Source organism: Passer montanus, unplaced genomic scaffold (assembly GCF_014805655.1).
Source record: "Passer montanus isolate IOZ18808 unplaced genomic scaffold, ASM1480565v1 scaffold37, whole genome shotgun sequence".
In the NCBI taxonomy this organism is placed as follows: Eukaryota; Metazoa; Chordata; class Aves; order Passeriformes; family Passeridae; genus Passer; species Passer montanus.
Window position 1 is genome coordinate 2,464,211 of NW_024368485.1, and position 27,846 is coordinate 2,492,056.

Genomic DNA, 27,846 nt, shown 5'->3' on the forward strand with positions numbered 1-27,846 from the left:
TTAAAAGAACAATATTTTGCAAAATGTCAGATTTTCAGCTGAAGGCCAAAAAGGTACCAGTTCCTGGGTCAAATATAGTCACATCATCATCATCACTCCAGATCAAAAGTCCATTATTAGTTGTACCATCATGTCCCATGTCATGGGCTCCCCTCCTTGTTTCACCAAAAAAACCATGTTAATAGGTATCGTTGTCCTCGAAAGGAGGCAAGTAGGATTCTCTGTGGCTGCACATGCAGAAACATTTCTGCTGTTGCTGTTTTCACCAATTCAGTCATTAGTTTCTTAAATTAGAGCCCATCCCCTTCCATATATTTCATTTCATGATTCAAATCAGGACAGACTCAGTTTCAGTGTCAATGAATTACATATGCAAATCACATTCATGCTCTGGCAAACATGACTCTAACTTTGATTAAAAAAACATAATTATGCTTTATTACTCCATTTATTGAGGGATGGGGAGAAAAGTTTTAAAGACTGATTTTTCATGATGGCATTTGTTCTTCTGACTATCAATCTGGCTAATGGCAGTAGCAAGCCTAAGGAATTGTCGGAGTCTCATCTCTCAAATCAAAAGATAATGAAGAAAACCCAAGTGTGAAAATCGGTGTTTTGTACAGATCGTCATAGTAATTTCTTGAAAACATTTCAGAATGAAATGCATTCCCTGTTGATATTCTTTTACATTGTACAAAGAGTTTCTCTACCGATCCTGCATTTCAGAGCTTAGATATTAAACAAATTAACTCCTTAACATATAGTATGGAGTTGAGAAAGATTTATGCATGCAAAGGACACAGCATCACATCAGACGATTACTAACCACAGCAGCTAGAGAATCACAGCACAGTCAATTCAATTTTCAGTGATGCCTCTTTAAGCTCTAACGAACCATGGGGCCCTAATGAGAGGTTTCACTGAATCCAGGCCAATCAAGCAGAAATTTTATGGAGAAAAGGTAAAAGCTGAGAAGCAAAACCACTCAATAACTATATTTTACAGCAGTGTGTTCAACCATGGCTTAATAGTTACCCTTTAAATCGGTAAAAAAACAATCATGATAGAATTGTAACTTTGCAGTGCAGGATTGGCTTCCTTCTTGCCACTCTTTGCCTCCCATCAAAAGTGGGAGACAATGAGCTGTAAGGGGAGAAGAAATAAATGTTGACAAACAGTGAAAGTAATCATGATAGCTTGGTTTGTGTGTGGCAGTATCTTAGGCTGCCCTCAATAGCTTGAACCACTTTGATTTATTGGGCCATTAAAGTTCTAGTAATTCCAGTGCAGTTCCACAACTAATGGTTACTGACAGGAAGGGTTTCTGTCTTTCCATTTAACAGTGCTACGAGATGGAATCCTGACCTTGCTAAAGTCAACAGCAAAACTTCCACTCAGTTCTGACTGGTGGAGTTTTATCTTCCAACCTGTAAAATATTTCCTAAAAGAGTAATTGAGTATGGCAAGTGAGTGTTGTCAGCTGGCAAACCCTGTGCCAAAACGAAAACTTGGATCACAGGGAGGGGTAGTCTTTTACAAAGCAAAGGACAAAAATGGGCTACCTGCTAAGTGTGTGTCTTTCAAAATATTTTTGGGCTCAAGCAGGCTGCATGATAAGATATGTTTCCACAGAAAGCAGCAGAATCTGCTGAGAAAACATGAGCAACAGATATAACTGTTCTTACTAGAGCATTTCAGAGGAAAAAGAAAGGAAGAAAAGTAATCAATACTTCTGAATGCTTTCTTGTTGAAAGGGAAGAATTTGGATGCTGATGACTTATCAAAAGTTGTTCTCCTTAGAAGAGTTCAAATTGGGATGGAGGGGTAGTTTTCATGAATTTCAAGACCACAGAAGCTTTCTCCTCAGAGGCTGATGATGAGGAACAATAAAGAAAAAAAGATTTTCCCTTTCTGGTTTTAAGAACTACAATAAAGATTATTATGTCACAGATCTCTCTCTCCGTTCCTCCTGAAGGAGCAGAAGTAGGACAAGTCATATGTATTCAAGCTGAAGAGCAAATTAGTGGATCTCGGGCCTTAATCTTTAAAAACTCCTAGAAAAACCTGGTGTTATGAGGGAAAATAACTTCTCCAAAGCACTTAATTGAGGTTTTACGGGCACACTGGCACAGATTTTCTGAGGAGAGGATGAAAAACTGATCTAGTTTTCTTGGCAGTGGAATAAATTCAGTCACATAGTGGACACATACACTGGATTTCACCTCTGTGTTAGGTCCAAGAGGATGAACCTGCTTTCCATTCTTCACCTGAATAATATCAGAGAATAAAAATATAATACCATCAAGGAAATTCTGATCCTCTCAGTTCAACCTCTCGCACAAGGGTGGTAGATCCCTTCTGGATATAAGTATATCCCTTCAGTCTTAAGGCATGTTTCACTCTGAAGCTCCAATATCTCTGTTTGTAAGCAGAGATTGTCATATGGCTGTGATGCTTCTAAACTACATAACCTCATAGTTTAGACTAAGCATAAAAAGATTCTAGTGCTTTGAATTCTGGGCAGACTAGAGACAAATGTGTGAACCAGAGGAGCAAAACTCTGCTCTGTTTCTGCTGCTTTTGCATGAGGAGCTAATGAAAATTTAACAAAAAAAAAATTGTTTCATAAGGATCCTGAAAACTAGTTGTATCAATTAATTTTAACAGACAAATGTAATGACACAATCTATATGCTTGGAATCATTAATATAAAGTCCTAAATCAAGAGCTTTATTGATTTTTGGGTCAGAAAGACATCTACCAGATCCTTCAATCCTTCCCTTTCCAATGCCATATTTAAAGTTTCCCAGTTTTTTATTTTAATTTCCAGGACTTTTGCTAAAGAAAACCCCATATTGTATGGATAGTTCTAATAAGTCAATGCTTTTCTCTCAAAAGTTTGGTGGTTTGGTGGACACCAAAGTCCACATACCCTGAAGAAAATACAGAATTTAGCCACAGTTTAGTACAGTCTAGACAGTCTAAAGGATTGACATCAAAAGACAGAATTTTTCACTGCTATACCTTCATCACTCTGACCTGAGCTCATAATTACCTTCATGTCAGTGAATCAATTCAGCTGTGCTGCTAGAATGCATAAGTACTGACCTTTGATAAATGTGAAACCAGATGGCTTTGTTGGATCACTGGAAATTTGGCACATAACACCACAAAAACTGTGCTGGTCTGTCAGCAACTCTTTTAGCCCTCCCCTTTTTTATAGAGTAGAGATCTGGATCAACACAGAACATATGCTACACTCAGAAGTCAGGGACGGCTGTTCCAGTTTGCTCTTCAGGCACGTTTAAGAAGGAAGGTGGCAAGGTAGCACTTTCTTATCCCTTCACAAACCCCTCCAGCTCCCAAATGCAACAGCAGTTGGGTTTAAAATTCTGGAAAGAATAAAAAAGTCTTAAATTATCAGCATAATACAATCAAATTACTTAGTAAAAGAAGACTATTTGTATGCTGTATTAATCAGGGTAATGAGGACAGTGTGGTAGACTTGGCAGTCTACAAATTGCCAGACAAGATCATGATTCAACTTCGTCAGTATCATTTCACCAACTGTGGCCAATACCAAATGTTTCCAAGGAAGATAGAAGAAATCCAGATGGACACAGTTAAAGGATAAAATTATGCTTAAAGATAAATGTCTTCTCCACTTTGTGAACAAAATCCAACTTCATCTTTTGCCCTGAAGCAGGGTTATTTAAATTACTTCCAAAACCCAGTTTTTCTCATTTAGCTCTAGTTTCACATAGCAAAAAGGCTTATGTGACTGCTGTGGCCATGACAGCTTCCCTTCTTCCATCACCAGAACGTGACTTTTGAACCTTTTGGCCAACTTCATCAAAACTGAAATGAAAGGGCAGGGAAGTCTTTGAGACAATTAAACTCCCAGAGTATCATGAACACTGGCTGACAGACCTAAAGAAACACCTACATTCCTGCATCTGCTGAGGGAGAGACAGGCCATTGCCTGCAGCCATACATCCCGTTTGGCAGCCCTCGGACAATCCATCACATCACACTTACAGCCCCATCAGCCCAATCACGCCTCACCCAAGCCAAAGCCTTTTGACCCAGCAGAGGTAAGGGTCTCCTGTGCAGTCTAGGGCAGGAGAAAGAAAAGGAGCTGCTGTTAATTCACTGGGGATATTCAGGTGACAAAGGACACGTCCCCAGAGGAAAGCCGGTTTCATTCATTTGACTGAACACCAAGTAACTTGAGAGGTTTTCCCTTCACATCTATGTACTGACCTACAAAAGTCTAATCCCAGCACCTCACCTTCCACCTTTTGCTTTTACTTCTTTTAAAGACCTGGCCTAATATTTTAGAGCTGTAAGTAATCAAACATTACACACTTTTTATGCCAGCTGTTGATTTCTGTGGCTTGTTCAGTTTCATTAAACTTCACCCATTTTCTTCATGCACCACAAACAAACCAAGTTCTCCCCACTGTGTCATTGTATATGACAAATATTTGATGTTTTCTATGTCTTCCTCTACAGGAAAAACAATCTTTTTAGTCTATTAAAAAAGACTAATTCTTTCTGTGCCTCCAAGTTATTTTCACCTCTTAAATACGGATTATTTTACGTTCTGTGACTGACAGGTTTTCTCTTGGAAAACATGTCTAGAAGCATCTGAAGTGCAAACACGTAACTAATACAGTCTTACATTCTCTTCTGCACTCTCACAGTCCATGCCTTAGACAAGGTAGCACTTGGTTCAATTTTTTAGCTGCAATCATACATTGGTCAAGAGCCCATGGTTACAATCATTTCTTAAAAGGAGGGATCTGAGATTAAACGTGTTTACATAGAAAGACACTGTCTAGGAATACAAACCTGTACAGGAAAAGGAATTTAGAGATGTCATGAAAAAGATTTCTGAAATTCTGAGATTAATTTCATCTGCATTCCCTTGTAGGTGTTACAATGACAGACATAATAGTATAATATAATACCAGGAATATATACTATCTGTTAACGAGCACAATAAAAATATTTACTACAGACTGCACTGAACTTTTTAAGGATGCTGCAATCAATGCAAACCTGTTTTATCATAGAGGATATACACACAAGGTTTGCACAGCAACAGGAAGCAAGCAAAAGCAATTTTTAAAGTATAACCAGAAATGAGCAATACCACAGTATTTTACTGTTGCAAATTCTACTGAATAAAATTGCTAATAACACGCCCACAGGCAGAAAAAACATCTGGAACAGAAGGGAACAGTTCACCCATATTAGAAGATAAGCTGAATGTTTTATATAACCTTCATTGTGTGCATGTCAAGGCATGGGGATCAACTTCACATAGCACCTGGACAATACACAGCACCCTGACACACCCAAGCACACAGCACTGAAAATATAATCCATCACGCAGAGGAAGGGCTACACTGCACCTCCTGACAATGAAACAAAATGAACATGTCCTAGCAAAAAGTAACTTTTGCCAGCCTTCCTTCAGCTTTGACATTAGGTCATCCTTAAAAGGCTAAATAATGAGCATTGATGCCTTAATTTGTTCATTTGAACATTAGAGACTTCCAGATCTATTATTTGATGCTCTGATTTAAACAGTCTATTCAATCGCTAAACTTGACTACATTAAATTTGAATTTTAAGTGATCAATTTAAAAAAACTTTTCTCCTGGAACAGCAATTGGTATTTAAGCTTTTCATCTGCTGTCAACATTTAAATTAGTTGTATATAAGTGTTCCAACCTTGAAAGGGTAATAAATCAATTAGCACCCGTTTACTATGCCATATCATGAGCACATGTCACAAATATAACCTGGTGGTCCCAGGGCAGTATTTTAATATTTTAAGAGGGAAAAGGAATGGCTACAAAGCAGAATGAGGTGGAGGCACATCAACACAGTTACTAATATGCAGGTCAGTGATGATTAGTGACATAAAACAGTGACCATTGCCTATGAGTCTGTGCACAAGACTCAACAAGATGTGTTTTATTATCCCATTTAATATTTTCTGTCAATGGACATACTTATTTGAAGCAGAGAATGATGTTACTGCAGCCTCTAGTCGGGCAAGGAAGCAGGGCTGGTAATTTTAGAGTGACCAGTAGTAGATTGCGGCAGTTTTTGTTCTGTTCCTGAAGTGAGAGAGGTCACTGATGGCTCAGTGACTGAGCAACTGTCTGCAATCAACTCCACACTGGGGCTCTTTGCAATAGAAAACTGATATTTGAACACATTTATAAAAAATTGAAAAAACCAAATATAACCAAATCTACCAAAAAAAAAAAAAAGCTTCCTCTTGTGCTTGCAGTGCTCTCTGCCTTTTGGCAGAGAGGAGAGATCTTTGCTGAGCCCACACAGTTGGGAATGGGTGTCTCCAGTCCTCCCTCAGACTGCCAAGATTTTGGCATGGTCAGAACACAAAAAAAAAAAAAAAAAAAAAAGAAAAAAAAAAAAAAAAAGAGGCAAACCCAAGGCTGGTAAGCAAAATAAGTTCACAAAGCAAATTCTAGGAAGCCAAACTAACCACTGCTGCTATCCCCAAAATTCATCGCAGCCAATTTGATTTGTTTCTGCCAGGAAAAATTGTGAGAGCCATCTGCCAAAGCAGCCCTAAACTCTCTCTTTTCTACAGGAAGATTATTTAGCAATATTAAAGGAAAACAATGGTTGTCTCATAGTAAGACAACACTACAAACAAAAAGCAACTGGGGTTGGAATGAGTGACACCATCAGATTTCGAGTGGTTGGTCTGACGGGCTCCTTCTAGGCAGTGATATGGAATAACCAAAGGTCACAAAAGCAGCAAGTGGAACGGAAAATCTGATTTTCTCTAATCAAATTTTGTTCATACAGGTATGTGCAATCTAATTCCAGGCTGCCAGATTAAGTTATTAACCCAATTATGTTCATTTTATCACCTTGTAAAAATGAGCCATCACTTTATTTAAATTTGTTCAACTGTTAAAGGCTAAGAGAGTAATATATTCCAATGTCAATACAGTGCCAAAATGCATTTCATATACAAAGCATCTATTTATATGAATCTTAATCAGTCTAGACATGTGCAGAAGCATTTCTTAGAGCAGACCCAGAGGCACAGCAGACAATAAATTGAGTGGGCTTAGAGAAGACTTACATTAGTGGAACTAAAAACTCATTTCTCAGGCCCATTCATAATGGGGAAATTATTGTCCCATTCCCTACAGACTTTCCATTATCCCATTACAGGGAAGCCAGAACTTCTATCTCTGCTTCCACGCCCATGCACATATTGCATCAAGAGAACTTCATTTGGCCAAGGGCCATAAATTCACTGTGAAAGGCAAATTAAGATCCTCTCAATCTGGTCACCAAGGCATGACATCCTAAACCCCAAGAAGGATAGAGCTCAGAAGCCTTGTAGAATACAACATGTTCCACCTAGGTGGCAAAGACCAGCTGTGCTCTAACAACATGCCCGTCCCAAAATTAGCAGAGTAAATATACACATGTATCCTCAGGGCCCAATGACCAATTTTCAAACTGCTAAACACAAGCAAATTGAGAAGGAAAGTGCATGGTTCTGCACCTCAGTGGCACTAATTTCTTCCAAACTGTGTCTTGCAAAACCAGGCTGAACAGTTATTCTTCTAATCCTACCATGCTATATTGAACATTAGTGCAAAAACATGGCAATTGACAGGAAGATGGGATACCAGAAAAAGAAAAAATGGATTTTTTTAATCAGACAAAGAACTTCCCTTATCAGCCATTTGTTCATCAGAGCTCTTCAGCCCATGCTTGTGCTTTGGCGAACCAGAGCCACAGCACCTTATCAAGACCACAATTAAAACAAACATCCTTAAAAATACAAATTTTGAATTTTGAAAAAAAATCGCTTCTCTATGAAACAACACACCATCTTCTTGTCAGAGGCAATCTGTTATGAACTGAGAAGTATCACAGGATGAAGAAGACAGCTATGAGAACTGCTGAGGTCTGTTTTAATTAATTGTAGGCAAAAACTCCCTTTTCTCAGTGAGGTTTTTACCCTTTCTCATTTTGCCTGCTATTCTCAAGTAAACTATCAACAGCTGTTACACGATTTCATGAAACCCACTCTTTTTTTATATCTAGTCTCCTGTTATCTAGACTTACAAACCCAGCCAGGTTGAATCACCAACAGGTGACAGAAGTTCACACTTCAGAGAGGAATCCTGAGCCGATTGTGAAGTTTTGTATCAACATTGTCCAAACACACCAGGCAGCAGAGGGAAGCAGGGTATCAGTCAGGAAGAGGCCCACACGTGGCACCGACCTCTCTGCTATCACTGCTGGCTAATGTGCACTTTATTAATGTGCACTAGTTCTTGTGTGAGCTACTCAATGTCAGCTAGAAAGGACAGCTTATCCTGTTGGGGAGGTTTTGGTGCATCCCTTCCAGCCCTTAGAACAAGCTGGTCCCACAGCAGGTTTACTATCCCAAAAGATAAGCCATAATTGCATTAGGAGGGACGCCTGCCTCCCTTACAACCAACACATTAAGGCAAATGTAAAGCAAATTACATTAAGGCAGATGCAAAGCAAAAACATGCACAATGCAAAATAGATGGAAATGAACCATAGTGTGTTGCCCTTTGAAACATTAGCTATCTGACCATATAAGCAGCAGCAGTGCACTAAGTAAAAAAGGGTGCTTGCCATGCAAATGATGTACCTCTCTCCAAGGAGCACCACAAGTAAAGCTCACCTTGGAGAACAGAGCGCTGTGTGCAACACAAACCACAAGAACAGATCAAAGGTATTACCTTGGAGTGGTAAAAATAGACAAATAAAAACAAAGAAAATGCAGCTGTACACACCCCTCCAGCAATCATGTAATTCCTTGTGTTTATATGAATGCATGGACACCACCCTGTTCTCTTAAGAGAGGACTACTTTCCTTCAAACCCTGCAGAGGGCTCCAAGAACTCAGCACGTAGCCCTAACCAACACACAGAAGCCATTAAGCATAAAAAAAGCCCCACTCTCTCTCATTAACTAACACTGAATATTTTAAAATGTCAACTCTGACAATCATTACTTTAAAAAGTTGTGATGAAGGATGACAGTCACTTGAGTGGCCTGGAGAAGGGGATGAAGTGGCAGTTGTTGCCTCTCCATGTGCAAGAACTACAATCGCATATAACAGGCTGCAAGGAGGCTGAACAAAACCCCAAATAGAAACAAGGTTCTTTAATAAACATGCAAGAAAAGAAGGAATAAAATGACAGAATACTCAAATGTGAAGCATTGTTAGAGCTTTTATTGTTCAAAAGGAACAATAAACATTCAGGAAACTAAAATCTAGTAAGTTTATTTTAAGGGAAATAACACTACTGTTGGCTGAGGAGGTCTCTGTTACAAATACCTGGAAAATGGGCTAATAAGCTGAGATTTGGGAATATTCTCATTGGCGCCTGACATGACACAGGGCTAAACACATCTTCAGTCTGATCCACTACAACCAGCAACGTTTCTTTTTACAAAACTGGTATAATTTGTAGATGGCTGTGGGGCATTCCAACCTTTAAACTTCACTTCCAAAGCCATGACACAAAGGGCTACAGAGTTCTTGAAAGCTGCTGGCTTGTACCTGTCAGCTTTTCAGGCTACTCCAAATTTAAAAGTTGGAGTTTTTCAGTAGTCTTCTAACAGACTGAATGTTCTCTATCAAACAACATAAAAACCAACTCAATTTCGTGGATTTTCAGTTTCATTCATTTAAGCAGTCAAAACACACTTTTTTTTCCTTGTATACACACTGCAATTACTCATTTGAATGCACTTCTGTTTTATCAGAAGGCATAATATAAAGATCTCTTTAAGGCCAGCACCCCATCTAATGTAATTTTCCTCCATTACGCAGTTTGCTTAAAACATTTTGCCTGGGAACAGTCAGTAATAAAAAGCACTTCAATCGATCTCATCCTTGAGTTGTGCCATAATTTTCAATTCAGGGTGTCAGCACCACGCACAGAAAGGCAAGCTGGAGTCTGTTATAAAAATATCAAGCATATTAAAAAAAATTGGTGAAAGAACTTGAGAGATCTCTGTTCCCTTCTTTAATCAGTCTGAATTTCAATCTGAACCCAACTTGAACAGATTAATACATGAATTTACAACATCTCCACATTAAACCATCTCAAAAAATTGTTAAAGGTACCTTTTCCAAATGCACAAGTCCAACTGACTTTCAACAAAATTTATATTCCAACCTCAAAGTGAAGTTGGGAATGGATGGGAATTTAACATCCACCTTCTAACTTCAGGATAAGAGTCTTTAAACTCTTTCCTCTCCTCTTAGCTGCTCCAGCGTGGATCTGAACTATTTTACTAAAAGAGTTACTTAGATTTCATACCCACAAATAGTTTCATCTTGTAGAATCTTTGATATGTCAAATAACATTAACCTTTTACTGTTTTCTGGCAAACTTAGATTTTCCCACAGGGTGGAAACTACAGCTGTATATAGATGAGAGTTCAAAAGATGCACTCTTCTCTTATTTAAACATTTCTTTAATAAGTAAAACAAGGAGATAAGGGTACTCCTGTGAACTCTTAAAAATGCCATGCAAATCTGTGACCTAACTGTATGTTTGCAAGACCTTTTTCACATTATAAAACCCTAAGCACAGATGCAGTGGGCTCATCTATGATCATCAATTCCCGTGGACTGCTGCAGAATAACATTGTACAATAGTGGATTTACCCTCCTTTATCAGAGGAAAGAGACTGAGCCTATCAGATCCACCTGTGGTACTCCCAAAGCATTCCCATACTACACAACAGGAACATTTTGAAAACACAAGATAGATGAAATGAGTGAGGAAACACAAAGAAGATTTAAAAATCCCTTTTTGTCAGTGTAGGGAGACTCACAGTATTCCTTGACCCTTAAAAAGTAAAACATAACGGCTTCACTGATGTCTGTTCAAAACATTTATTCGTAATAATAGAATAATAATTTCTCAATGTGAAATTCTAAAAACAAAGAAAAGGTAAACAACAAAGTAATGGAGTGAAAGACAGGCAAAAATGAGGGAGGGCAGGTTTCTAATGTATTATACATGTCAAATAGTCCCGTCTCCTTGCCATCTCTACAAGACCTCTCATGGGGTATAAAGTTACATCAGCAGATGCACAAAAATCCAAGTATAGGTTGGTTATTTTGCAATATGGACCTAAATTCACCCAGAGACCATCCAATATTTTAAGCAAATATTCTTTCAAAGACAGTAACAAAAACAACAAAATTGAAGTACTGTGTACCTCTGTGGAAGAAAGGCTTGATTCAGCAAATGATGAAGAAGGCACACCTTCAACTATTGAAGATTTGCTTCAATAGTATACTCCATGTTCTTTAAATATTAAAATTGAAAAGGTTTTTTAATCAGGTCAGTATTTTACTAAAATTTATGCTAACCCACTTTTTGTTTCTTTCTTTTCCACTTGTTTTCTTTTCCTGAGGTGAGAGCTCTTGTAATTAATTTTAAAATATATTTAAAACCAACTTGCAGGCCATAATATTTGTGACTTGATACCTGCCAAGCCCCTTAACAGAGCATCACAGTTAAATCCATGGAAAGACTTAGGTAACAAAATTTAATTTTCTAAGAAACATTTGACAGCATGTTGAGAGCCGACCCAACCAGCAGGCTAACTCCTGCAGACCTGCTAAGGTGTCATTAGCTACAGGAAAGCAGATTATTCATTACTAAGTTGTTTGCTCTCCTCCTCTCTCTTTCCCCAAGTCAATATGTCGTATTTCACTGCAGAAGCCATTTTCTTTTCCTCTAATTCTTCCTATGTCTCTAATAATTAATTCATTTTGCTTACACTGCAGCAGCCTCAAAACCGTGGTTTGAGTTTCTCAGCAACAGAAAGAACTCTGCCAAAGGCAATGTGCCATGCCATAACCTCAATTATAACTTACATGGGAGAAGGCTCCACTTACTTGCTGCAGGAGTCACTCTTTTGTCTTAAACGAAATTCTCTACAGGTTATTGGGTCTCAAAGACATACAGGGGAAAAAAAATACAGCAGATCATATGAAAAAAATCCATTTCAGAGACAAGATGAAAGATCCATGTCAGAAAACACAGATTGGAGAAGTACATCACTATTAGTAGTTATCCTGTCACATGCTTTCACAACTACAAAACACGGCATCCATAAAATATTTGTGATGGGGCTATGAAAGCACAACACTGTTCTACCTCACTGACTGAAATTCCCAGCAACTGCCTCACCGCTGGCTTTTGCACTCCCCACTTCTCCCTTTCATTAGCCCAAGAAAGGATCTCTTTGGTGGCTAGACACAAATACTTTTGACAGATTCCATGCGCGCGGTTTTTCATTTATGCATCCGTCAAAAAGGTCACCCCCTTTCTATGGAAGGGAAGGCAAGTTAGTGGAGACTTGTGGCCACTATAATTGAAGTAGGTGGAATTAGCTGTGCAGCCTTCAGAGAAAGGCCTAAAAATCATTTATTGCCCTGACCCCTGAAGTAGAGCAAAAAAATATGGGTTCCCTGAAGTCTTTTTAGAGATATGACATTCCAAGAGAAGTTCAAAGTCTTTCCACAATGTGAAAAATCAGATAGAAGACTTTGAAATGTGAATGAAGAAATGCTTTGTCCAATTAACCTCCAACCTTAAAAAAAGAAAAAGTCTGCTGGCTTAGGATCACAGAAGCCAAAATAAGTGAGAAAGGATCTTTTATAGGGGAATGGAGAAAATGTTTAAAATCTTGTAGAGTCAGGAATGAAATGGCATGAATATTATTTATTAAATCAGCGATGTAAAAATACTAAATTAATTCTTCTTCCCTTGCAATGAATAACAGTGAGTTATTAATTTATCTTAATGAAGAGTATTTATTCACCTGAAAAGACAGAAAACTACTTTGTTAGTTAAGTTTATGTAACTTCCATTGGACATGCATAGCAAGAGATAATTTATAAATGTCAATATGGCAGCAGCACTTCAAGTCTGTTCTCCCTTCTGCAATTAAAGTTGATAGAAGCTATGTGATCTTATTCACAAGCTGTATGCAGCTTTCTCTTAAAAGAAGCATTATGAATCAAAATACTGAAAGAAAAGGACTAACATTCAATTATAAGACAACAAAACCAAAACAGCAGCAAAGAAAATAAGAAAGCCATTGTAAGAATTTGCAAGGACTTTTAAATATGCAAAATTGTTTAACTGGATTTATGACAAATTTTGGTTTAGTGCTCTGAAATAAGAAACTGTATGGTAAGGTCAAACAGAAGGCAAGATTTTCAACAATGGTTTTAGTTTTGCAATTTTAGTCTTCCCTCTTAATTGTACTTGAGAACAATCTAATGTTTTTCCCCAAAATGTCTTTTGTTCTTAGCTTAACATGTGTGGTGTGTGCCTTAAGCAGCATATTCACAGTGCAGGAACAAAATGGTCGAGACACTTGTAATCTTAGGAACTGGAGTGTTTAATATACGGAAAGTAAAAAGAAATAGTGTAATTTGGAAAGAAACTGAAAAAAACCTGACAGCTGACAAAGACAATAGCAGAATTTTGCCAGATGTTTTTCCACAGCAGGGTGGCTCTGATCACTAATGCCTCTTACAGGAATGAAGAGGAAAAAATAAATGGAAAAGTGAATTACTGTATGACCCAGAATAACTGGAGCCAAAGGTGAAATGGATAGAGCCATCTCAGATAACATTAAACATGAGAGCAGTTCTTCCCTCTGTTTGATCAAAACCTGGTTCTCTTGTGAACCAGTGCAATCAAGCAACAGCAGTAACTGGTGATGTCAACAACCTCACCCTAACTTCAGAATCACATCATCCTGGGACTGCCAACCCTTCTGCACAGCTGGCCAGAACACACAGTGCCTTGGGTGTAACCTGTACTGGGTTTGTCACTTCTCCATCCAAGGGTCCTTGTGCCCCTAAGGACCCTTACTGGCATGCACAGAAAGTATTTTTTAACCAGGATTATCAAAAGCATACTTGTGCCTCATTCAGTGCAGAATACGGGTTTGGGAGCAACGTCATCAGTGATGACTCTGACCCAGTTTAGGCTCAAAAAAACCAAAGGACATGCTCCTCTTTTAGAGTCCTCTTGGAACTATGCTTGAGATAACTCTCTACATATACATAAGTGTAGTTTTAATTAATGCTTTATCATCTGCTTTTGCATATGCATTCTAATCTGAAGTCACAATCAGTTAATTTACTCCAGTTCTAAGCCAGTTTTAAAATAGTATGGAGACAAATGCAGAAAATGTAGTCTTGAAGCTGAACTATCAAGACTCTCTTGATGTTTAGCACAGTATTAAAATAAATGCATTAAAAAGGGCTACTTTGGACCAAGAAACTTAAACTTCACACATCAATTCAACTCTTCATACCCACACTGAATCCATCTCATATGGCTAATAATTGACTTGTCCCAAACCCAATCTGATTTACATAAGAACCGGAGCCTAAAACATACAAAGAGATTTTTAAAACCCCACAAAAACACCAGCATATAATGTCTTTAAATTTTCAGACTGGACTCTTCTTATTCTTTTTGGCTTTGGAACCTCTGTTATCCTCCCTGATAACTGTTACGTGGATAGAGGATAGCTAGACAGATACCAAATTCAAGCTGGATGTCAAAACGCAAATCTAAACTTTCTTGTGTAGGATCTTCTCCAATTTTCTGATATAATGTCACCTTACTTCTCTGGCAGGGAGTGACTTTTTTATACTGTATATCATGGATTAACATTATGTTTAATATTTGTTTCTACATTTCCAGAAGGCAATCCAAATGTCAAAACTGAGGTTATAAGAAGCAGTAATAATTAGTAAAATAATTTATGACACATGAAGCAGAGTCACAACAATCCTGAACAGAAATCCTCCAAAAAACATACTTATGTTCTGTTTAAGGAACAATGTGTGCATCTCGAAGAAAGTCACACATTTTGTTTTTAATGCTTTCCATTATTTTGGGGCATTTTTAAACATTCTGGAAAACTATTTAGTTGGTCAGTATATCAATGACATGACCCTAATCTGAAGTTTTCCTTTTATCTTTCCTCTGTGTTGTACCTTCCATACAGCTAAGTCCCAAAGAGAGTGAGTGCTCTTCTCCTCGAGTACACGAAAGGATAAGAACAGAGAGTACAAAGAGAAAGTTAGGCAATTAAGCAATACAATCTCTGTGACCTTTACTCATCTAAGAGGAATTTGACCTGATGCTACCAAAGTGGCCATATAATGGAGCGTGGCTCTCCACTAGCAGTTTGACTAAGTTCAGTTTTCTTGGCCTCTGTATTTGCATCTAATCTCTTTATTTAGTCACAGAACACTGAGGTCACCTATTCAGAAACAACCTAAAGAAAAAAGGGAGCAAGTGTTATGTTTCCCTGGTTCCTGCAGAACGTTTGCAAGATAGTGGCAAGCGGAGACTACTCCTTCCATTAACACTTTGACCCTTCCAGTTAATGGTCTTTTGGTTCACAGAGATACAGCAAACAGAGCTCCCTCAGAGACCCTAAGCTATAGGTAACCTAAGGAAGAATGGGCTCTGCAGGTACTTGGAAAATGTCCAGGACACACTTAACTGCCAAGACAGAGGTCCACAAATTGGCCCACTGGTTTCATCATCTCGTGCGGCGAATAATTCCAGAAGGGACATGCTGAAACATCTTAGTTTTGTACTTTACAAAGCACAGTCAGAACAACAAAGCTTTCAAGGAAAACAGCCTCCTTCAAAGCAGTGGCTCAAAAATGGAGATAGCCCCTTTTCACCCAAAAAGAACACATGGTTTAATATCTGCAGCGTACTTTTCAAAATGAAAAGCAACATCTCTGTGATGGACAAGTATTTATACCTATTACTACAAAATCTTATGAGGTGATAGAAGCAATTATTTTCACTTGATTTCATGCCCTCTTATTCCTGCCTTGAATGGGAAACCTTTCTCACAGGGAGAATAGCTTACACCATCCTGAACAGCACCACTGGAGGAGGAATGTTCCCCAAGACCAGTAATATTTTTCACCCTTGGTGCTTAATACTGACTTCATGTATGCCAACATTTCTGCTACCACCTTCCCTAAAATCTAACTCATGACACTAAGACTGTGACTGACTAAGTAAAATAATTTGGTTTCTAGTGCATTGTTTCTGGCATATTTTGCACAGAAATTATAAAGTACTGGTTTTCATAACCTAGAAGCTGGCATTCCTGTGATTTCGATTTAAAAAATAAAATCAAAAAAATATATCTGGTCCCAATTCTAAAGAAATCTCTGGGAGCCTGTAAAATTTTGGTTTCTATAATGATTATACAAATAATAAGACCCTATTTTAAACAAAGCTACATAAACCCATTAGACGAATACACAGCCAAACACCACCTGAGAAAGGAGACCTTTCAAGTGCCAGATTTAAGGACTACAGAAGAACAAGGAAGACTAAGACACTCCTTTTCTGATTCCCATTTTCCCCTTACACATCTCCATCTTCGTATGTTTTTCCAGTTCTTATCACATCATCCACCAAACAGATTTACTTTTTCCATGCACATGTGATGTGTAGAATTTGTGATCATGATTGTGTCCATCCCTGCTGACCTACTTCATACATTTATTCCACTTATTTTCCCTTTGGAGGCATCAGGATGTGACGCAGGAACCTATTCCCACACTCTTACAACCATAGCTCAGACTCACCTAATGGAAATGGAAAGCCCTCGTGGAAGACAAATTTGAGAAAAACAACACATGATTCCTAGCTAAGATGTTTTTCTGTGGCATAATAACAAATTCATTTTACCCCAAATCACTGACATCAAAAATCGGCAAAATAAGATGGGTATCAGATATCCTAAGCCTTTTAGGAGCTTAGGATCAGTTTCTACATGAGGACTTTTAAAACAGATGTCGAGGTCCAGTATTACACCTGAGAATGAATCAGTGCAGAATTCCTGCCTAAGTGGACAGAAAAACACATTAAAGCTCAGTAGCATTTTGAACATTAAAGTTGATGACAGCATTTATGGACAAATTCGTTTATATTTTAATTTACACAGAAATGGTTATTATTTGTAGACATTCCCATGGTGATTTTCAAAGCAGCATCAGGGCTCTGATTGGCAGCATGCTCTGAAAGCCTGAACTGCCTTTTAAACAGAGACAGTCTGCTCATGAAGTCACACTGCACTTGAAACTTGTTCACTTTTTCAGTGGAAAATTTCTTTGCTAATAGATTAGGATTTTTTGCCATCCACTGTTTCCAAAGTTTATAAATCAGGTAGTATTTCACTGTCCATAAATGCACTTGCAAAGCTGAGAGCTGTGGTACAGGGAGCTGGGAGCACAATCCCTTTGTTTGGGGCATCCAGGTGTGGGACTGTTTCTGTCACACATATGGTGGCTCAACCTCTGCAGTGCTACTGGAACAGTATTGGATTATCATTTTCCCAAAGAAAAGCACTTGTGAGACACACCACCTCCCGTATCTTAAAACCAGATCAATTTGCTCTTATGGATTCCAGTTGTTTCAGGATCAGAACACTCCCCAGAGCCAGGCGGATCAAACACTGCACTTAAGCCGGAGATGAGGCAGGCTAACAGATGATTCACCTTATCCAGGAATATGGGTTATTTGTATTCTTTTTTTGTTTCATTTTGGCAACTGGGACTCATAAAATATCTGAGAAGACCACAGCTACGTATTTTTTTAAAGAGAAAGAAAGAAAATAAAACACAAAGAATCAGACCTTTAGGAGACAGGGAATTCCTCCTAGAGCCAGGAGAAAAGCAGACTGCCTCAGGCAAGATGTCATCTTCTCTAGTTAACACACAGTTCTTTTTCCCCATCCTTTCAAGTGAACTGCTGGAAACATTTTAGATCTTGTCTGGAGATAAAAGTTAATTTTACATGGTGCATCAGAGACACAGTATAAATTCATAAATGAAATAATATTCTTCCAGTAAGGTTCTGCTGACGATGCAAGAGCCTGACTTTTCACTCTTGCAGAACCTTCCTATAAATAAAGTTTCTACATATAAGGATTTAAGTTACTTGTCTGTCAGCAGGATGCAATAAAAGAAGTTCACATTTATTAAGTCTATAACTGTTTAATACCAAATGCTGTTTTCCTCCATTAAAGAGGATTTTTTTTTTCTTTTTCTTTTTAAAGAACGCATTTTTTTTTCCTGGTACTTTCTGAATGCATTATCAGTTTGTGTTAATTGAAGTTATACTTTTGGGTAACTCATGAAGTTCCAGAAGATGATGGATGTGGCATTATCTACATGTTGGGCTCCTGTTTTACCAGGAAGAGTTCCCAGTCACTGTTCACTGGATGAGACATGCCTTTATCAGTTGAAGAGGAAGACCATGAAAATAAAGTCCAAAACAAGCTCTGGTGATGTATTTGCAATATGGCAAGAAAGAATGTTAACAAACCAGGGATTGAAGTACAGATGTTTAATATGTAAGCACAAGGGTCTGGTGCAGACCTGGTAAGCCAAGGGTTTAGAGATGCAGGTGTCCTCAGCTAATGCCTCCATGCACACAAGGTAACTGCACAGAAAGCCTGTTTATCTGAGTGCTTCTTCAGCTTGACAGCAAAACCTGCCCTCACAACAAGAGTGCTCTGGCAGATCACCAAATGATTCCTTCATACTCAGATAACCAGTTTTAATCCTCAGAGGCCATCCTAGCCAATCCCCTGCCATGTATGATGAATGCAATTAAAGTCTTACCCTACAGTACTATGAAGTGATAACCTCTCATTGCAAGAAAAAGCCAGCTGAATAGATGTAATAAATGCTTTCATCTGACATTATTGAAAACTGAGGCAAACAACCTTCCCAAACAATAGTCAGCATTTCTGCTCTCTGTATTTTCTTTTTAAGAATACACTGTGAATATGAAATAATTTCAAAGAACAGTACACAAATTATATTATACTGGTCATTATGAACACAGAGCAATATGAGAGGGTGATGAACTCACCAGTATGACATAATAATGCCAGCAAATTAAGCATAGAAAGCATCATGACAGTAGTACTTAAGTATTTCCCCAGTGCCTGAGCAATTTGTGCATTAGCAGCCTATTGCCTCATCACTTACCACAAAGCAATCTGAACTGGTAACTCTTTCTGACAACGACTGCCATTTATTATCCATTCCTACAGTGCCCAGCACAGTGGTGTTCAATTTATATCAGTAATAACCAAAACGAAAGCATCCACTTTGTAACACAGAGCCGGTGTCCAGGAGATTGCAGTCTGCAGCCCATCTGCCACTAGAGATGCACAGAAGAACCTGCACTGGCAACTGCAGCATCCCACGAGAACAAAGAGAAGAAGCCTGATGCAATGGGGCCGTGAAGATGATGGGCTTTCCTTTCTTGGTGGAGACCCTCTGTGATTTAACCTCTTGACCCAAGGCTGGTAAGAAGCCAGGGAAGGTCACAGCAGTGGGGCAGAGCAGGCAGGAGAGATTTGCTGGCACATGCAGTGAATTCAGGACAGAGCAGGGAAACCGAGCAAGGCTTTTGTTTTGCTCCAACTCAGCTCTCCTTGCCCTGAGCTCCATCCAATAATGAAGGAAGGCATCACAGCCTGATCCACGTGGCCAAGACATGAACCTGGCAATATCATTATGTAGAGATTTTACTCATCTCTCTCTTTTCTTTACCCCGCTTATGCTCATCTCTCATTACAAAACAGCAGCAACACAGATAAGACCTTCTTCCAAAAAGGATTTTAGACAGGGTGTTTTTCTAAATATATATTTTCTTTTTTAGAGCAGATACCAGTTGATAACCAAGACAGATATAATAGCTTAGTTATAAATACAATTATGCTACCAAAGGATGGCAAGCTGACCAGAAGACTGAGCAAGGCTGCTAAGAGAATAAATACCTTATAAAAATACAAGAATTTCCCACTACTAACAAAGTCTGAAGAACCATTTACACAAAACACCACCAAGTAAATTAAGTGACAATAACTGGTTCTGCTTTGAAGCATCTCAAATTCACGTCTAATTATGCTTAATGCATCACTTTATTCTCCTAACATAACGGGTTAGCATAAGCACACCAAGTGCTGACAGTGACCTTTCTGCCTCAAATATGCTATTCACAGCTATTTAATTAATCCCTTACGTGTAGCTGGACATACAGCCTAATGTCCTACAGAAGGGCACTGAATTGGCCTTATTGTCACCATATGAGATGGCATTCATCTCCAAATGCCAAAGCGGGCATAAGGAATGCGGCGCAAGAATAGGAAGCATTGAAAAGAGCAAGAGGACAAGAAACTCTTGAATAGCCTGCTCCTTGATTATCATGTACAGATCCACTTTGGCAATGAAAAATATCCAAGAGATTGCTTTCCCACTTGTCCCAGTCTTTTGCACTTCAAAGGGGTGTTTCTTCACTTCTCCAGCAATTAGGAGCCCAAGGTCACTCAAGGCAAAATTCATCTTCTCCACTTTTGTAATTTTCCCTCTTATCAAAATGTGTGTGAGCTCAAAGCACAAGCTGCAATGGCTGTCAGTAAACAGCCTGAAAGCTTCAGAAGCAAAGAGGAAGTGTACTATGGCTGCTATGGCTCAAGCATTCCTGGAAATTTTATGGAATCCACTTCTCTATTTTCTGATCTGTAAGTGTCAATAAGTAAGAGATTTTCATAACAGAGATTTTTTTTGTTTGTTTATTTTGGTCTGAGTAAGGGTACATAAAAATATATATTTTAAATACTTCCAAGTAAAAAATGAATAAAATAAATATAAAGCCCCCCACACCTGTAAGTTACTAAAAATACAGAATGTGCTTAGGATTGATACTATATTTAACACAAAATTGTGATTACCAATGTGTTTAGCTGTCCAGCTAAAGTGCTAATGCTTCCTCACCCACTAAACCTCCTGTCGTCTCTCCTCTTAGTGCACTCTATTTCAAATCCACACCATTTCTCACAGTCTGAGCTGTCAACTTCTAACTTTTTCAAGAAACACAAGTTATGAGTTACAAATTCCCTAATAAAGACAGTCATTTACAGCTGCAAATCTCTATAGACAAATCTGCAGTTATTCGAGTTCTTATTGAAGAGAGGAACTGTTCCTGGATCATGTTTTGCTCTGAGAAGTGTTAAACAAACTTGTTTCCATAGGCCTCTAGGTAAACAGAATTAAAACCAAATAATCCAAATGTCTCTTTCACACTGAAAATTTAAAGCACCTCAGAAAATACCAAGAGAGTTACGCAAATGTAACTGTATAATCTTTAAACACTTCTACTGACAAGCTTTTACCAAATAAAGCTCCAAAGATCTCTTTCTACTTCAGTTACTACCAATAGCATGTGCTTTTTATAAACACAGACTAAAGCATAAAACAAATGTGTGCTGTCTGCAAAATCAATTCCTACTCTTTTTGAAAAGCACAAATACCCCAGTATTTATATGACCTTCTTCTTTGTGTAAAAGAAATAAACCCTTCATTTTCCAGGGCAAGAATCCATGCTACATTTTTAAGTGAAATTCTCTTTCCTCAATATGTTTGTCAGCCCTGTATGTACAGAAAACTGACAGTGGGAACAATGAGGGGGTTTTCTAGTTTTGGGTTTGGTTTTTATTTTCTTAAGAGTTACAGACGCTTAGGTTTAGTCCCAAACTCAAACGTGCCTGCACTCCTGCTTCAGCTCATCAAGGAAAGGGATGAATATTTAGACTGGAGTCTTTTAAGGCCCCAAAGTCTCTTTTTCATCTTAATGGGACCTGTTACGTTTCTGAAGTTTGGACTGAATGTCACAAGTATGACACTTACTGCACCATCAGACTGACAGAAAAGAAATGAATAGGAAAAAAAATCATTTATGTTTTCATTGTCCACTGTAAAAAAATATGGGATAAAAATTAAGGACAGCTGAGCAGAACTCACGCTTTTGCACATGCACAGTACAAATCAGACAATTAGCACCAGCTTACATAAATCTGAAGCGTACACACAGAAATATTTCTTGGCTTTCTTATCTTTGTTCACTTGCTTGGACCTTACTTTGTCTTTTATTGCTCTTCTGCAAAACACTTGCTGATGTTTTCAACCCCTTCCACGGAGGTACAATTCAAATTCAGAATTGTGTATGGTGCTCCTAAAATGAAGGGATACTCTGAAAATCCAAACAGTTCTTTCAAAAAGCTGTGTGAAAAGTGGTGGGACACCAAAAAAGCTGCTGGGAGCAGGCCTTTGCTTCAGCAACAGGAGGAAGAAGTGGCAAGTAGCAGGTATGTTCAGACAGCTGACATACCACAAAATATATTTGCTCATAGCTGTGGAGATGCACGATCAGACACTTTGTCAAGAACAACCTGAAAACTGCTGTCACATTAAAGCACAGGAGTGCAGGGCACACCTCACATGACAATTAATATTATAATAAACACTTCAAGCAGCTCACATCCACTCATACTGTGTCAGAGGGATGTTCCTGGCATTTTGGGATAGCTGCCTTTCAGATTTGACAGTTCATACTCTATTAATCAACACTGTAAATCCCAACTTGCTCTTCATCACCCCCTGAGGGCCTAAAAAGTAATTTTTTACTATTTTGTCAGAATGACTGGAGAAACTCAAGTCAGAAGAGAAGCAGAGGTCTGTCACTGAGAATTGCAATCTACTCTGTGTAATAAAATTGAGATTCTATTTCAGAGCAGCTAAGCTCCTGCAAGTCCCTTTTCTCTTCTGAATCAATTATCTTTTACTCTTTCATTCTTCCAGCTCCACATTAATGTTAGTCTTCTGTTTTGGCCATTTTTACGTTTAAAGGGTCTTGATGCCCGGCTAGAAACAGCATACACAGGGACAATGTGAAAGCCCTCAGGATGGCTTGGGACCAGTGCATAAAATAATTCTTGGCAAAATGAATAGGTTTGGCTTCTTTAAAGCCAGCCGTTCCTTGCTTACACTTCCTTTTAGTACTAGTCTTTCTGCTCCATCCTGGATTTTGACAGTAATTAAAGCGCCTTCTCAAAGGCTTTGGATAATGATTCTAGATCAGTCCTTCTATTCTCAAATAGCTCCATCATCTCTATTTATTTTCCTAAGTTAAAACCAGCACGCTTTTCTCTGAGTTAATATATTTTCATTGTTTCCAGTGGAAATTTCAAGTGCCCAGCCTCTCCAGACTTGGGCTGTACAGCATGAAAAGCTTGGTGTGTGCAACTCTGAGAATGCTACAAAAAGAAGCCCATGCCAGAGACAAAAGCAGCCCTTTTATGCTGCCCACCAGATCACACAGCTTTGTGTTCACAGAGTGTCCTCTCCCTCTGAGAAAGGTTACACTGGTGTTTTCCAGGGAGGAGTGCTGAGTTGCAGCCTGAGCTGTAAGAACTTTGAGCACGACCAATCAATGATGGTCCACTCACCTCCAGCAGGGAAAAGCCGAGCAGGTATCCTGCATCACTGCGAGGTGTCTACTGACAACTGGTCCTTTTAGAAAAGGAACTCTGACCCCCCAACAAACATCCCATACTTATTCCTTACACCAAAGGCTACCAAAGTAAAGAAAGGATGAAACTTCCCTTTCTTTTCTTGTTTTAGAATACGTGAGTGTAGGGAACAGCTGCTCCTTGATATTTCCTGTGTTGTCTCAATTAATGGCCCACAAACCCTGGGTTTTAGATTCCCACTGAATTCCCCATCTACAAGACTTGCAATCTGGCACTCAGCAGGCACCAAAGAAAATGACTAGTGTGGATAGGTATGCAGCAGAGATCAGAAGTGAGGATACAGTCTACCTGTCCATTCAGGCACTGTGTGTTTTCAATACCCAGGCATTCAAGTCTCACATTCATCACGTTCAGAGCAAGACAGAATACTTGCTTTTATGTGCACCCATTCACTGTACACGGAATCTATACCCACATCCATCACATTCAGTGAAATAGAGCCTATTTGCAAATGTTAAGCTTCCATTTCCCTGCAGTGACCTGAATTACAATAGGCTGCAGGTGAACACGTTAAATTCCCAAACTGATAGACGTTAAAAAATTCTGCTGGAGTCATTAATAAATGTGACTAATGTGGAAAAACACTCATTTCAGAACGTAGCTGTGCACCATAAGGGATGCTGGAAAAAGCTCCTTTTTAGCAAGCAAATATAATGCTTATGGCAGATGTCAGTATGTGTAATAGAGAGAAAGATGGAGCATCTGCATTTATCACTATACCATGTAAAATGCTGGTATCCACAGTGTATCTACCCAGGCAATGCTGCTTCTAAACCTTCAAAGGCAACATCATGCATTTTCAAATTCATTCATCATGACCATGTTGAACTCCTTCTTTTCCCACTGACAACCTATCAGTGATGCCAAGTACCGATGATGAAAACCTGTTTTTGGAGGAAAAGTCTACATCATGCATAAACCAGTGAATGCCTGTCAGGCATTTGAAACAGTGTTATTGTTCTCAGGCTCTGCTGGCCACTGCAATGCCACAGGAAAAAGGAGGAGGGCTTCAAATGAAGTTTGTTCTCAGTGCACCCCTGCCATAAGTTATGCAAATACAGCTCAGGATAGAAGAAAAATGGAACTCCATATGAAGACTAATTCAATTCACAAGTCATGATAATGCCCATAAGCCATCTGGGTATGTGAATAGTTCGTAACTGCAACCTTGAAGGGAGAGATTTTGCTTTCTGGGGAAGAACAGGATTGATGGTTGAATACTGATTAGTTAGGTAAGAGCACGTTGGTCCCTCAGTAATGTACTGGTTTGTTTTCTTTTTAATCTCTCCTGCTATACCATTGGGAAATAGGGTATCTACTGGTTTCAATGTCTGAAATTAGTTTTTAGAGGAAAGTAAAAACTCCTGATGTATAGAGCATTAAAAACAAGTGAATCCATGAAGATGAGAATTTAATAATCTCTGGAAAATGGGTAGAGGGCTATCAGAGACCCTGTTGGAATGCCCTGTATGGCATTCTTGCTGCCATAAGCACAGTACCTGTGCTATTCCTGAACAAAGGTCGGAGGAAGGGTAATAGGAATTGGCTAAGAAATAGGAAAAATCTCTATCATAGCCACCCAAAAACCCAAACAAACAAACAAAAAAACCCCAATCAAAACCTAACCCCCGTCAAAAAATAACAAAAAAAGAAAAAAAAGAAAAAAAAAACCCAGAAAAAAAAAAAAAAAAAAAAAAAAAAACCCCCAACCAAAAAAAAAAAAAACGAATAAGACTCCCCAAAATAAAATCCAACAAAACCAAGCCCAAACTCAAAACTGAGTACCAGAAGAGAGGACGGCTTCCGTTTCAATTTGCTTACTCTATGTCCTTCCTAGCCTGGGTCCCCAAAAAGCTACAACATCTTTCCCTAAACCCACAATTTCTGCTGGAGCCATTCTGCTCCACACCCTTGACTCCTGAATAAACCTCAGTGGCCTTCACGTGGGAAAGCACAGATGCTGCTTTCTGCTGATTATTCCCTGCTGAGAAGCTGAGTATCAGAGATGGCAACTGGCCCTGTCCCACTGATGGGCTCTATCAACTCTCTGTGCACAGTTACAAACTTTTTGAAAAATCACCTTGAAAAATCATCTTTATTCTGCCTTGCTCCAGGCCAGAAACTAGTCAGTTAAATAAAATATACAAGCTATTACAGTAGAACTGTTTCATGCAAGACATAACATGCTTCTCTAACTGCTAGGGAAAGAAAAAAATAAAAAAATAAATATAATTGTCTCTTTCCAGGATGGCCTAGGAATTTGATACATTCAAATCTACTGGTCCTATAGATGAGTATAGGCACACCTATCCTTTACTGGGCTTAGCCTGAGAGCCCTCTTAACCATGAAATAATGAAGGTAAGATAGCACAGTGCTGAAATGGTATCAAATGGACTGTGGAATGAGCATTATATAAGAACAATTTTCTTATAATAGCAAATCTTACTTATTTTTATGGGACTCTAAATATTTCTTTCTAGACTTTCTATGTGGCTTCTCAGCACTGCATAAATGAATCTCAAACAGCTATTTAAGGTCTTTCCTATTTCTTTTCTACTTTGATACTTATATCTGATGCAGCATTTTGGTGATGTGAAAATTACTGAAATCCGTATGTCTAACAAGAAAATGGAGTGTGAAAAACATGCACATTCCTAAAAAAGACCTCTTTCAGATGTATAAGCTTTTCTCGTTAAGTTTTTTTTTGTTTGAAAGAGGCATTATTAAATATTGTGTTTTAGTGCACAAGCTACCAAATAAGAGCATCCTTTTTATATTGTCTGAACTCCCACTGGTGCCATTTAAATTAGTGTTCTTGTTAACCCTGATGGTTTTTATACTTGTGTGGTCTAAATAAATCACTTCCATATTTTTTCATACATTACCAGGACTGCTTTTATTATTATTTTTTTAAGTATGAAGCTGTCACAGCCTAGCATTAAAATGTCACCTGGAAAACAGCAGGAGAAATGGATCACTTAATATCTGCTTCAGCAAATAACTATGCAGACAATATTTCTTGTGGCCCCCTGAAATCCATGACAAGTCCCATTTGTTTGTCAGTGTTTTATTATTACAATGCTGACATTTCTGTCATAAGGACCAAAAGATTTCTCTCCTTCAAAGAAAAAAAGAAGGGAACATCCTGTCTGCTTTAGTTCTTCAAAATGAAGATGGAGTATTTTGAGATTTTCTCCAATTCATAACTGTGCAGCTTTTAACTTGTATTTCTGAGATTGCATGTTTGGTCATGCAAGTTATGCCATTCACAGCATTCATCTACAGGGCCCATCTTTTTCAGTGGTTCTATTTTTTACTATGCTTCTTCAGCCTCTGTGGAGTTTGGTATTTTAGTATATCAAACTACAATTTGACAGATTCGTGCTCCTATGGTTTTGTTCTTCAAAAACAGTTAAGGTTTCCATCTAGTGTTTGTTGAAGACACTTGGTGTCGTGACTGACAAACCTAAGACTGCAGGTAGCCCTAAGAAATTTGGGCTTTTTCCATCAAGAACATTCTGTATCCCTTCCTTCCTGCTTTCCCCTCCTCCTGCAGACCTGAACTGATTCCTCTCAGCCACTGCTATACTACAACATACCCAAACTGATGGCTTTTTTTGGATACACTCCAAAATGAGCTGCTTTCTGCTATTTTCTGAATGCGCTGTAGCCTTTTAACCTTTCATTATTTTCACTTTTGAAGAAGAGGCTTATAGGGAAAATTGCTGGGCTCCTCTAAAGGACAAGAAGTAGTTTTTCTGTTCACTAGCAGAACTCAAAATTCTTCCACAGGCTTCACTACCTAATGTGCCATTTTCATCAATATTAGTACTACAGCAATGCCTTTCCTTTTGGTATTTCTGCAATCACTCTTACGTGATTTCTTCTTCCTATTTTTCACTGAAAATCTGACAATTTCTAACTAGATTCTTTCCATGCCTTTGGATCAATGCTGCCTCACTTCTCCAGGTTTCCATCTGAACCCTGTCATTGAAGGTGAATTTTTAACCTAAACTAAATATATCATATGAGTACTTGAATACTTTTTCATTCCTGCATTTAGCTGTCTGTATGCTTATTTTATTCAGACTGTCTTCTAATCCATACAAACCAAGAACTTCACCTAGGCTTCTCTACATACCCAACACACTTTTTTTTTTTTTTTTTTTTCTCATTCCCTGTCAGTTTGACTTTTCCCACCCATGGCACAGGACAGCTCTGCCCCTCATTCCCACTGCACTGCAATCAAAGTCAGAAGGAGTTCTTTAAGCCCTCAAGTGAAAGGCTTTTCTTCCACTTTTGGCAGA

General features: G+C 38.5%; 1 protein-coding gene across 4 annotated transcripts in view; it reads right to left on the bottom strand.

The window, feature by feature from the left end:
* Positions 1 to 27,846, bottom strand: part of MACROD2 (mono-ADP ribosylhydrolase 2) — an 852,624-nt gene that overhangs the window by 517,965 nt on the left and 306,813 nt on the right. The gene's annotated exons all lie outside the window — the stretch shown is intronic.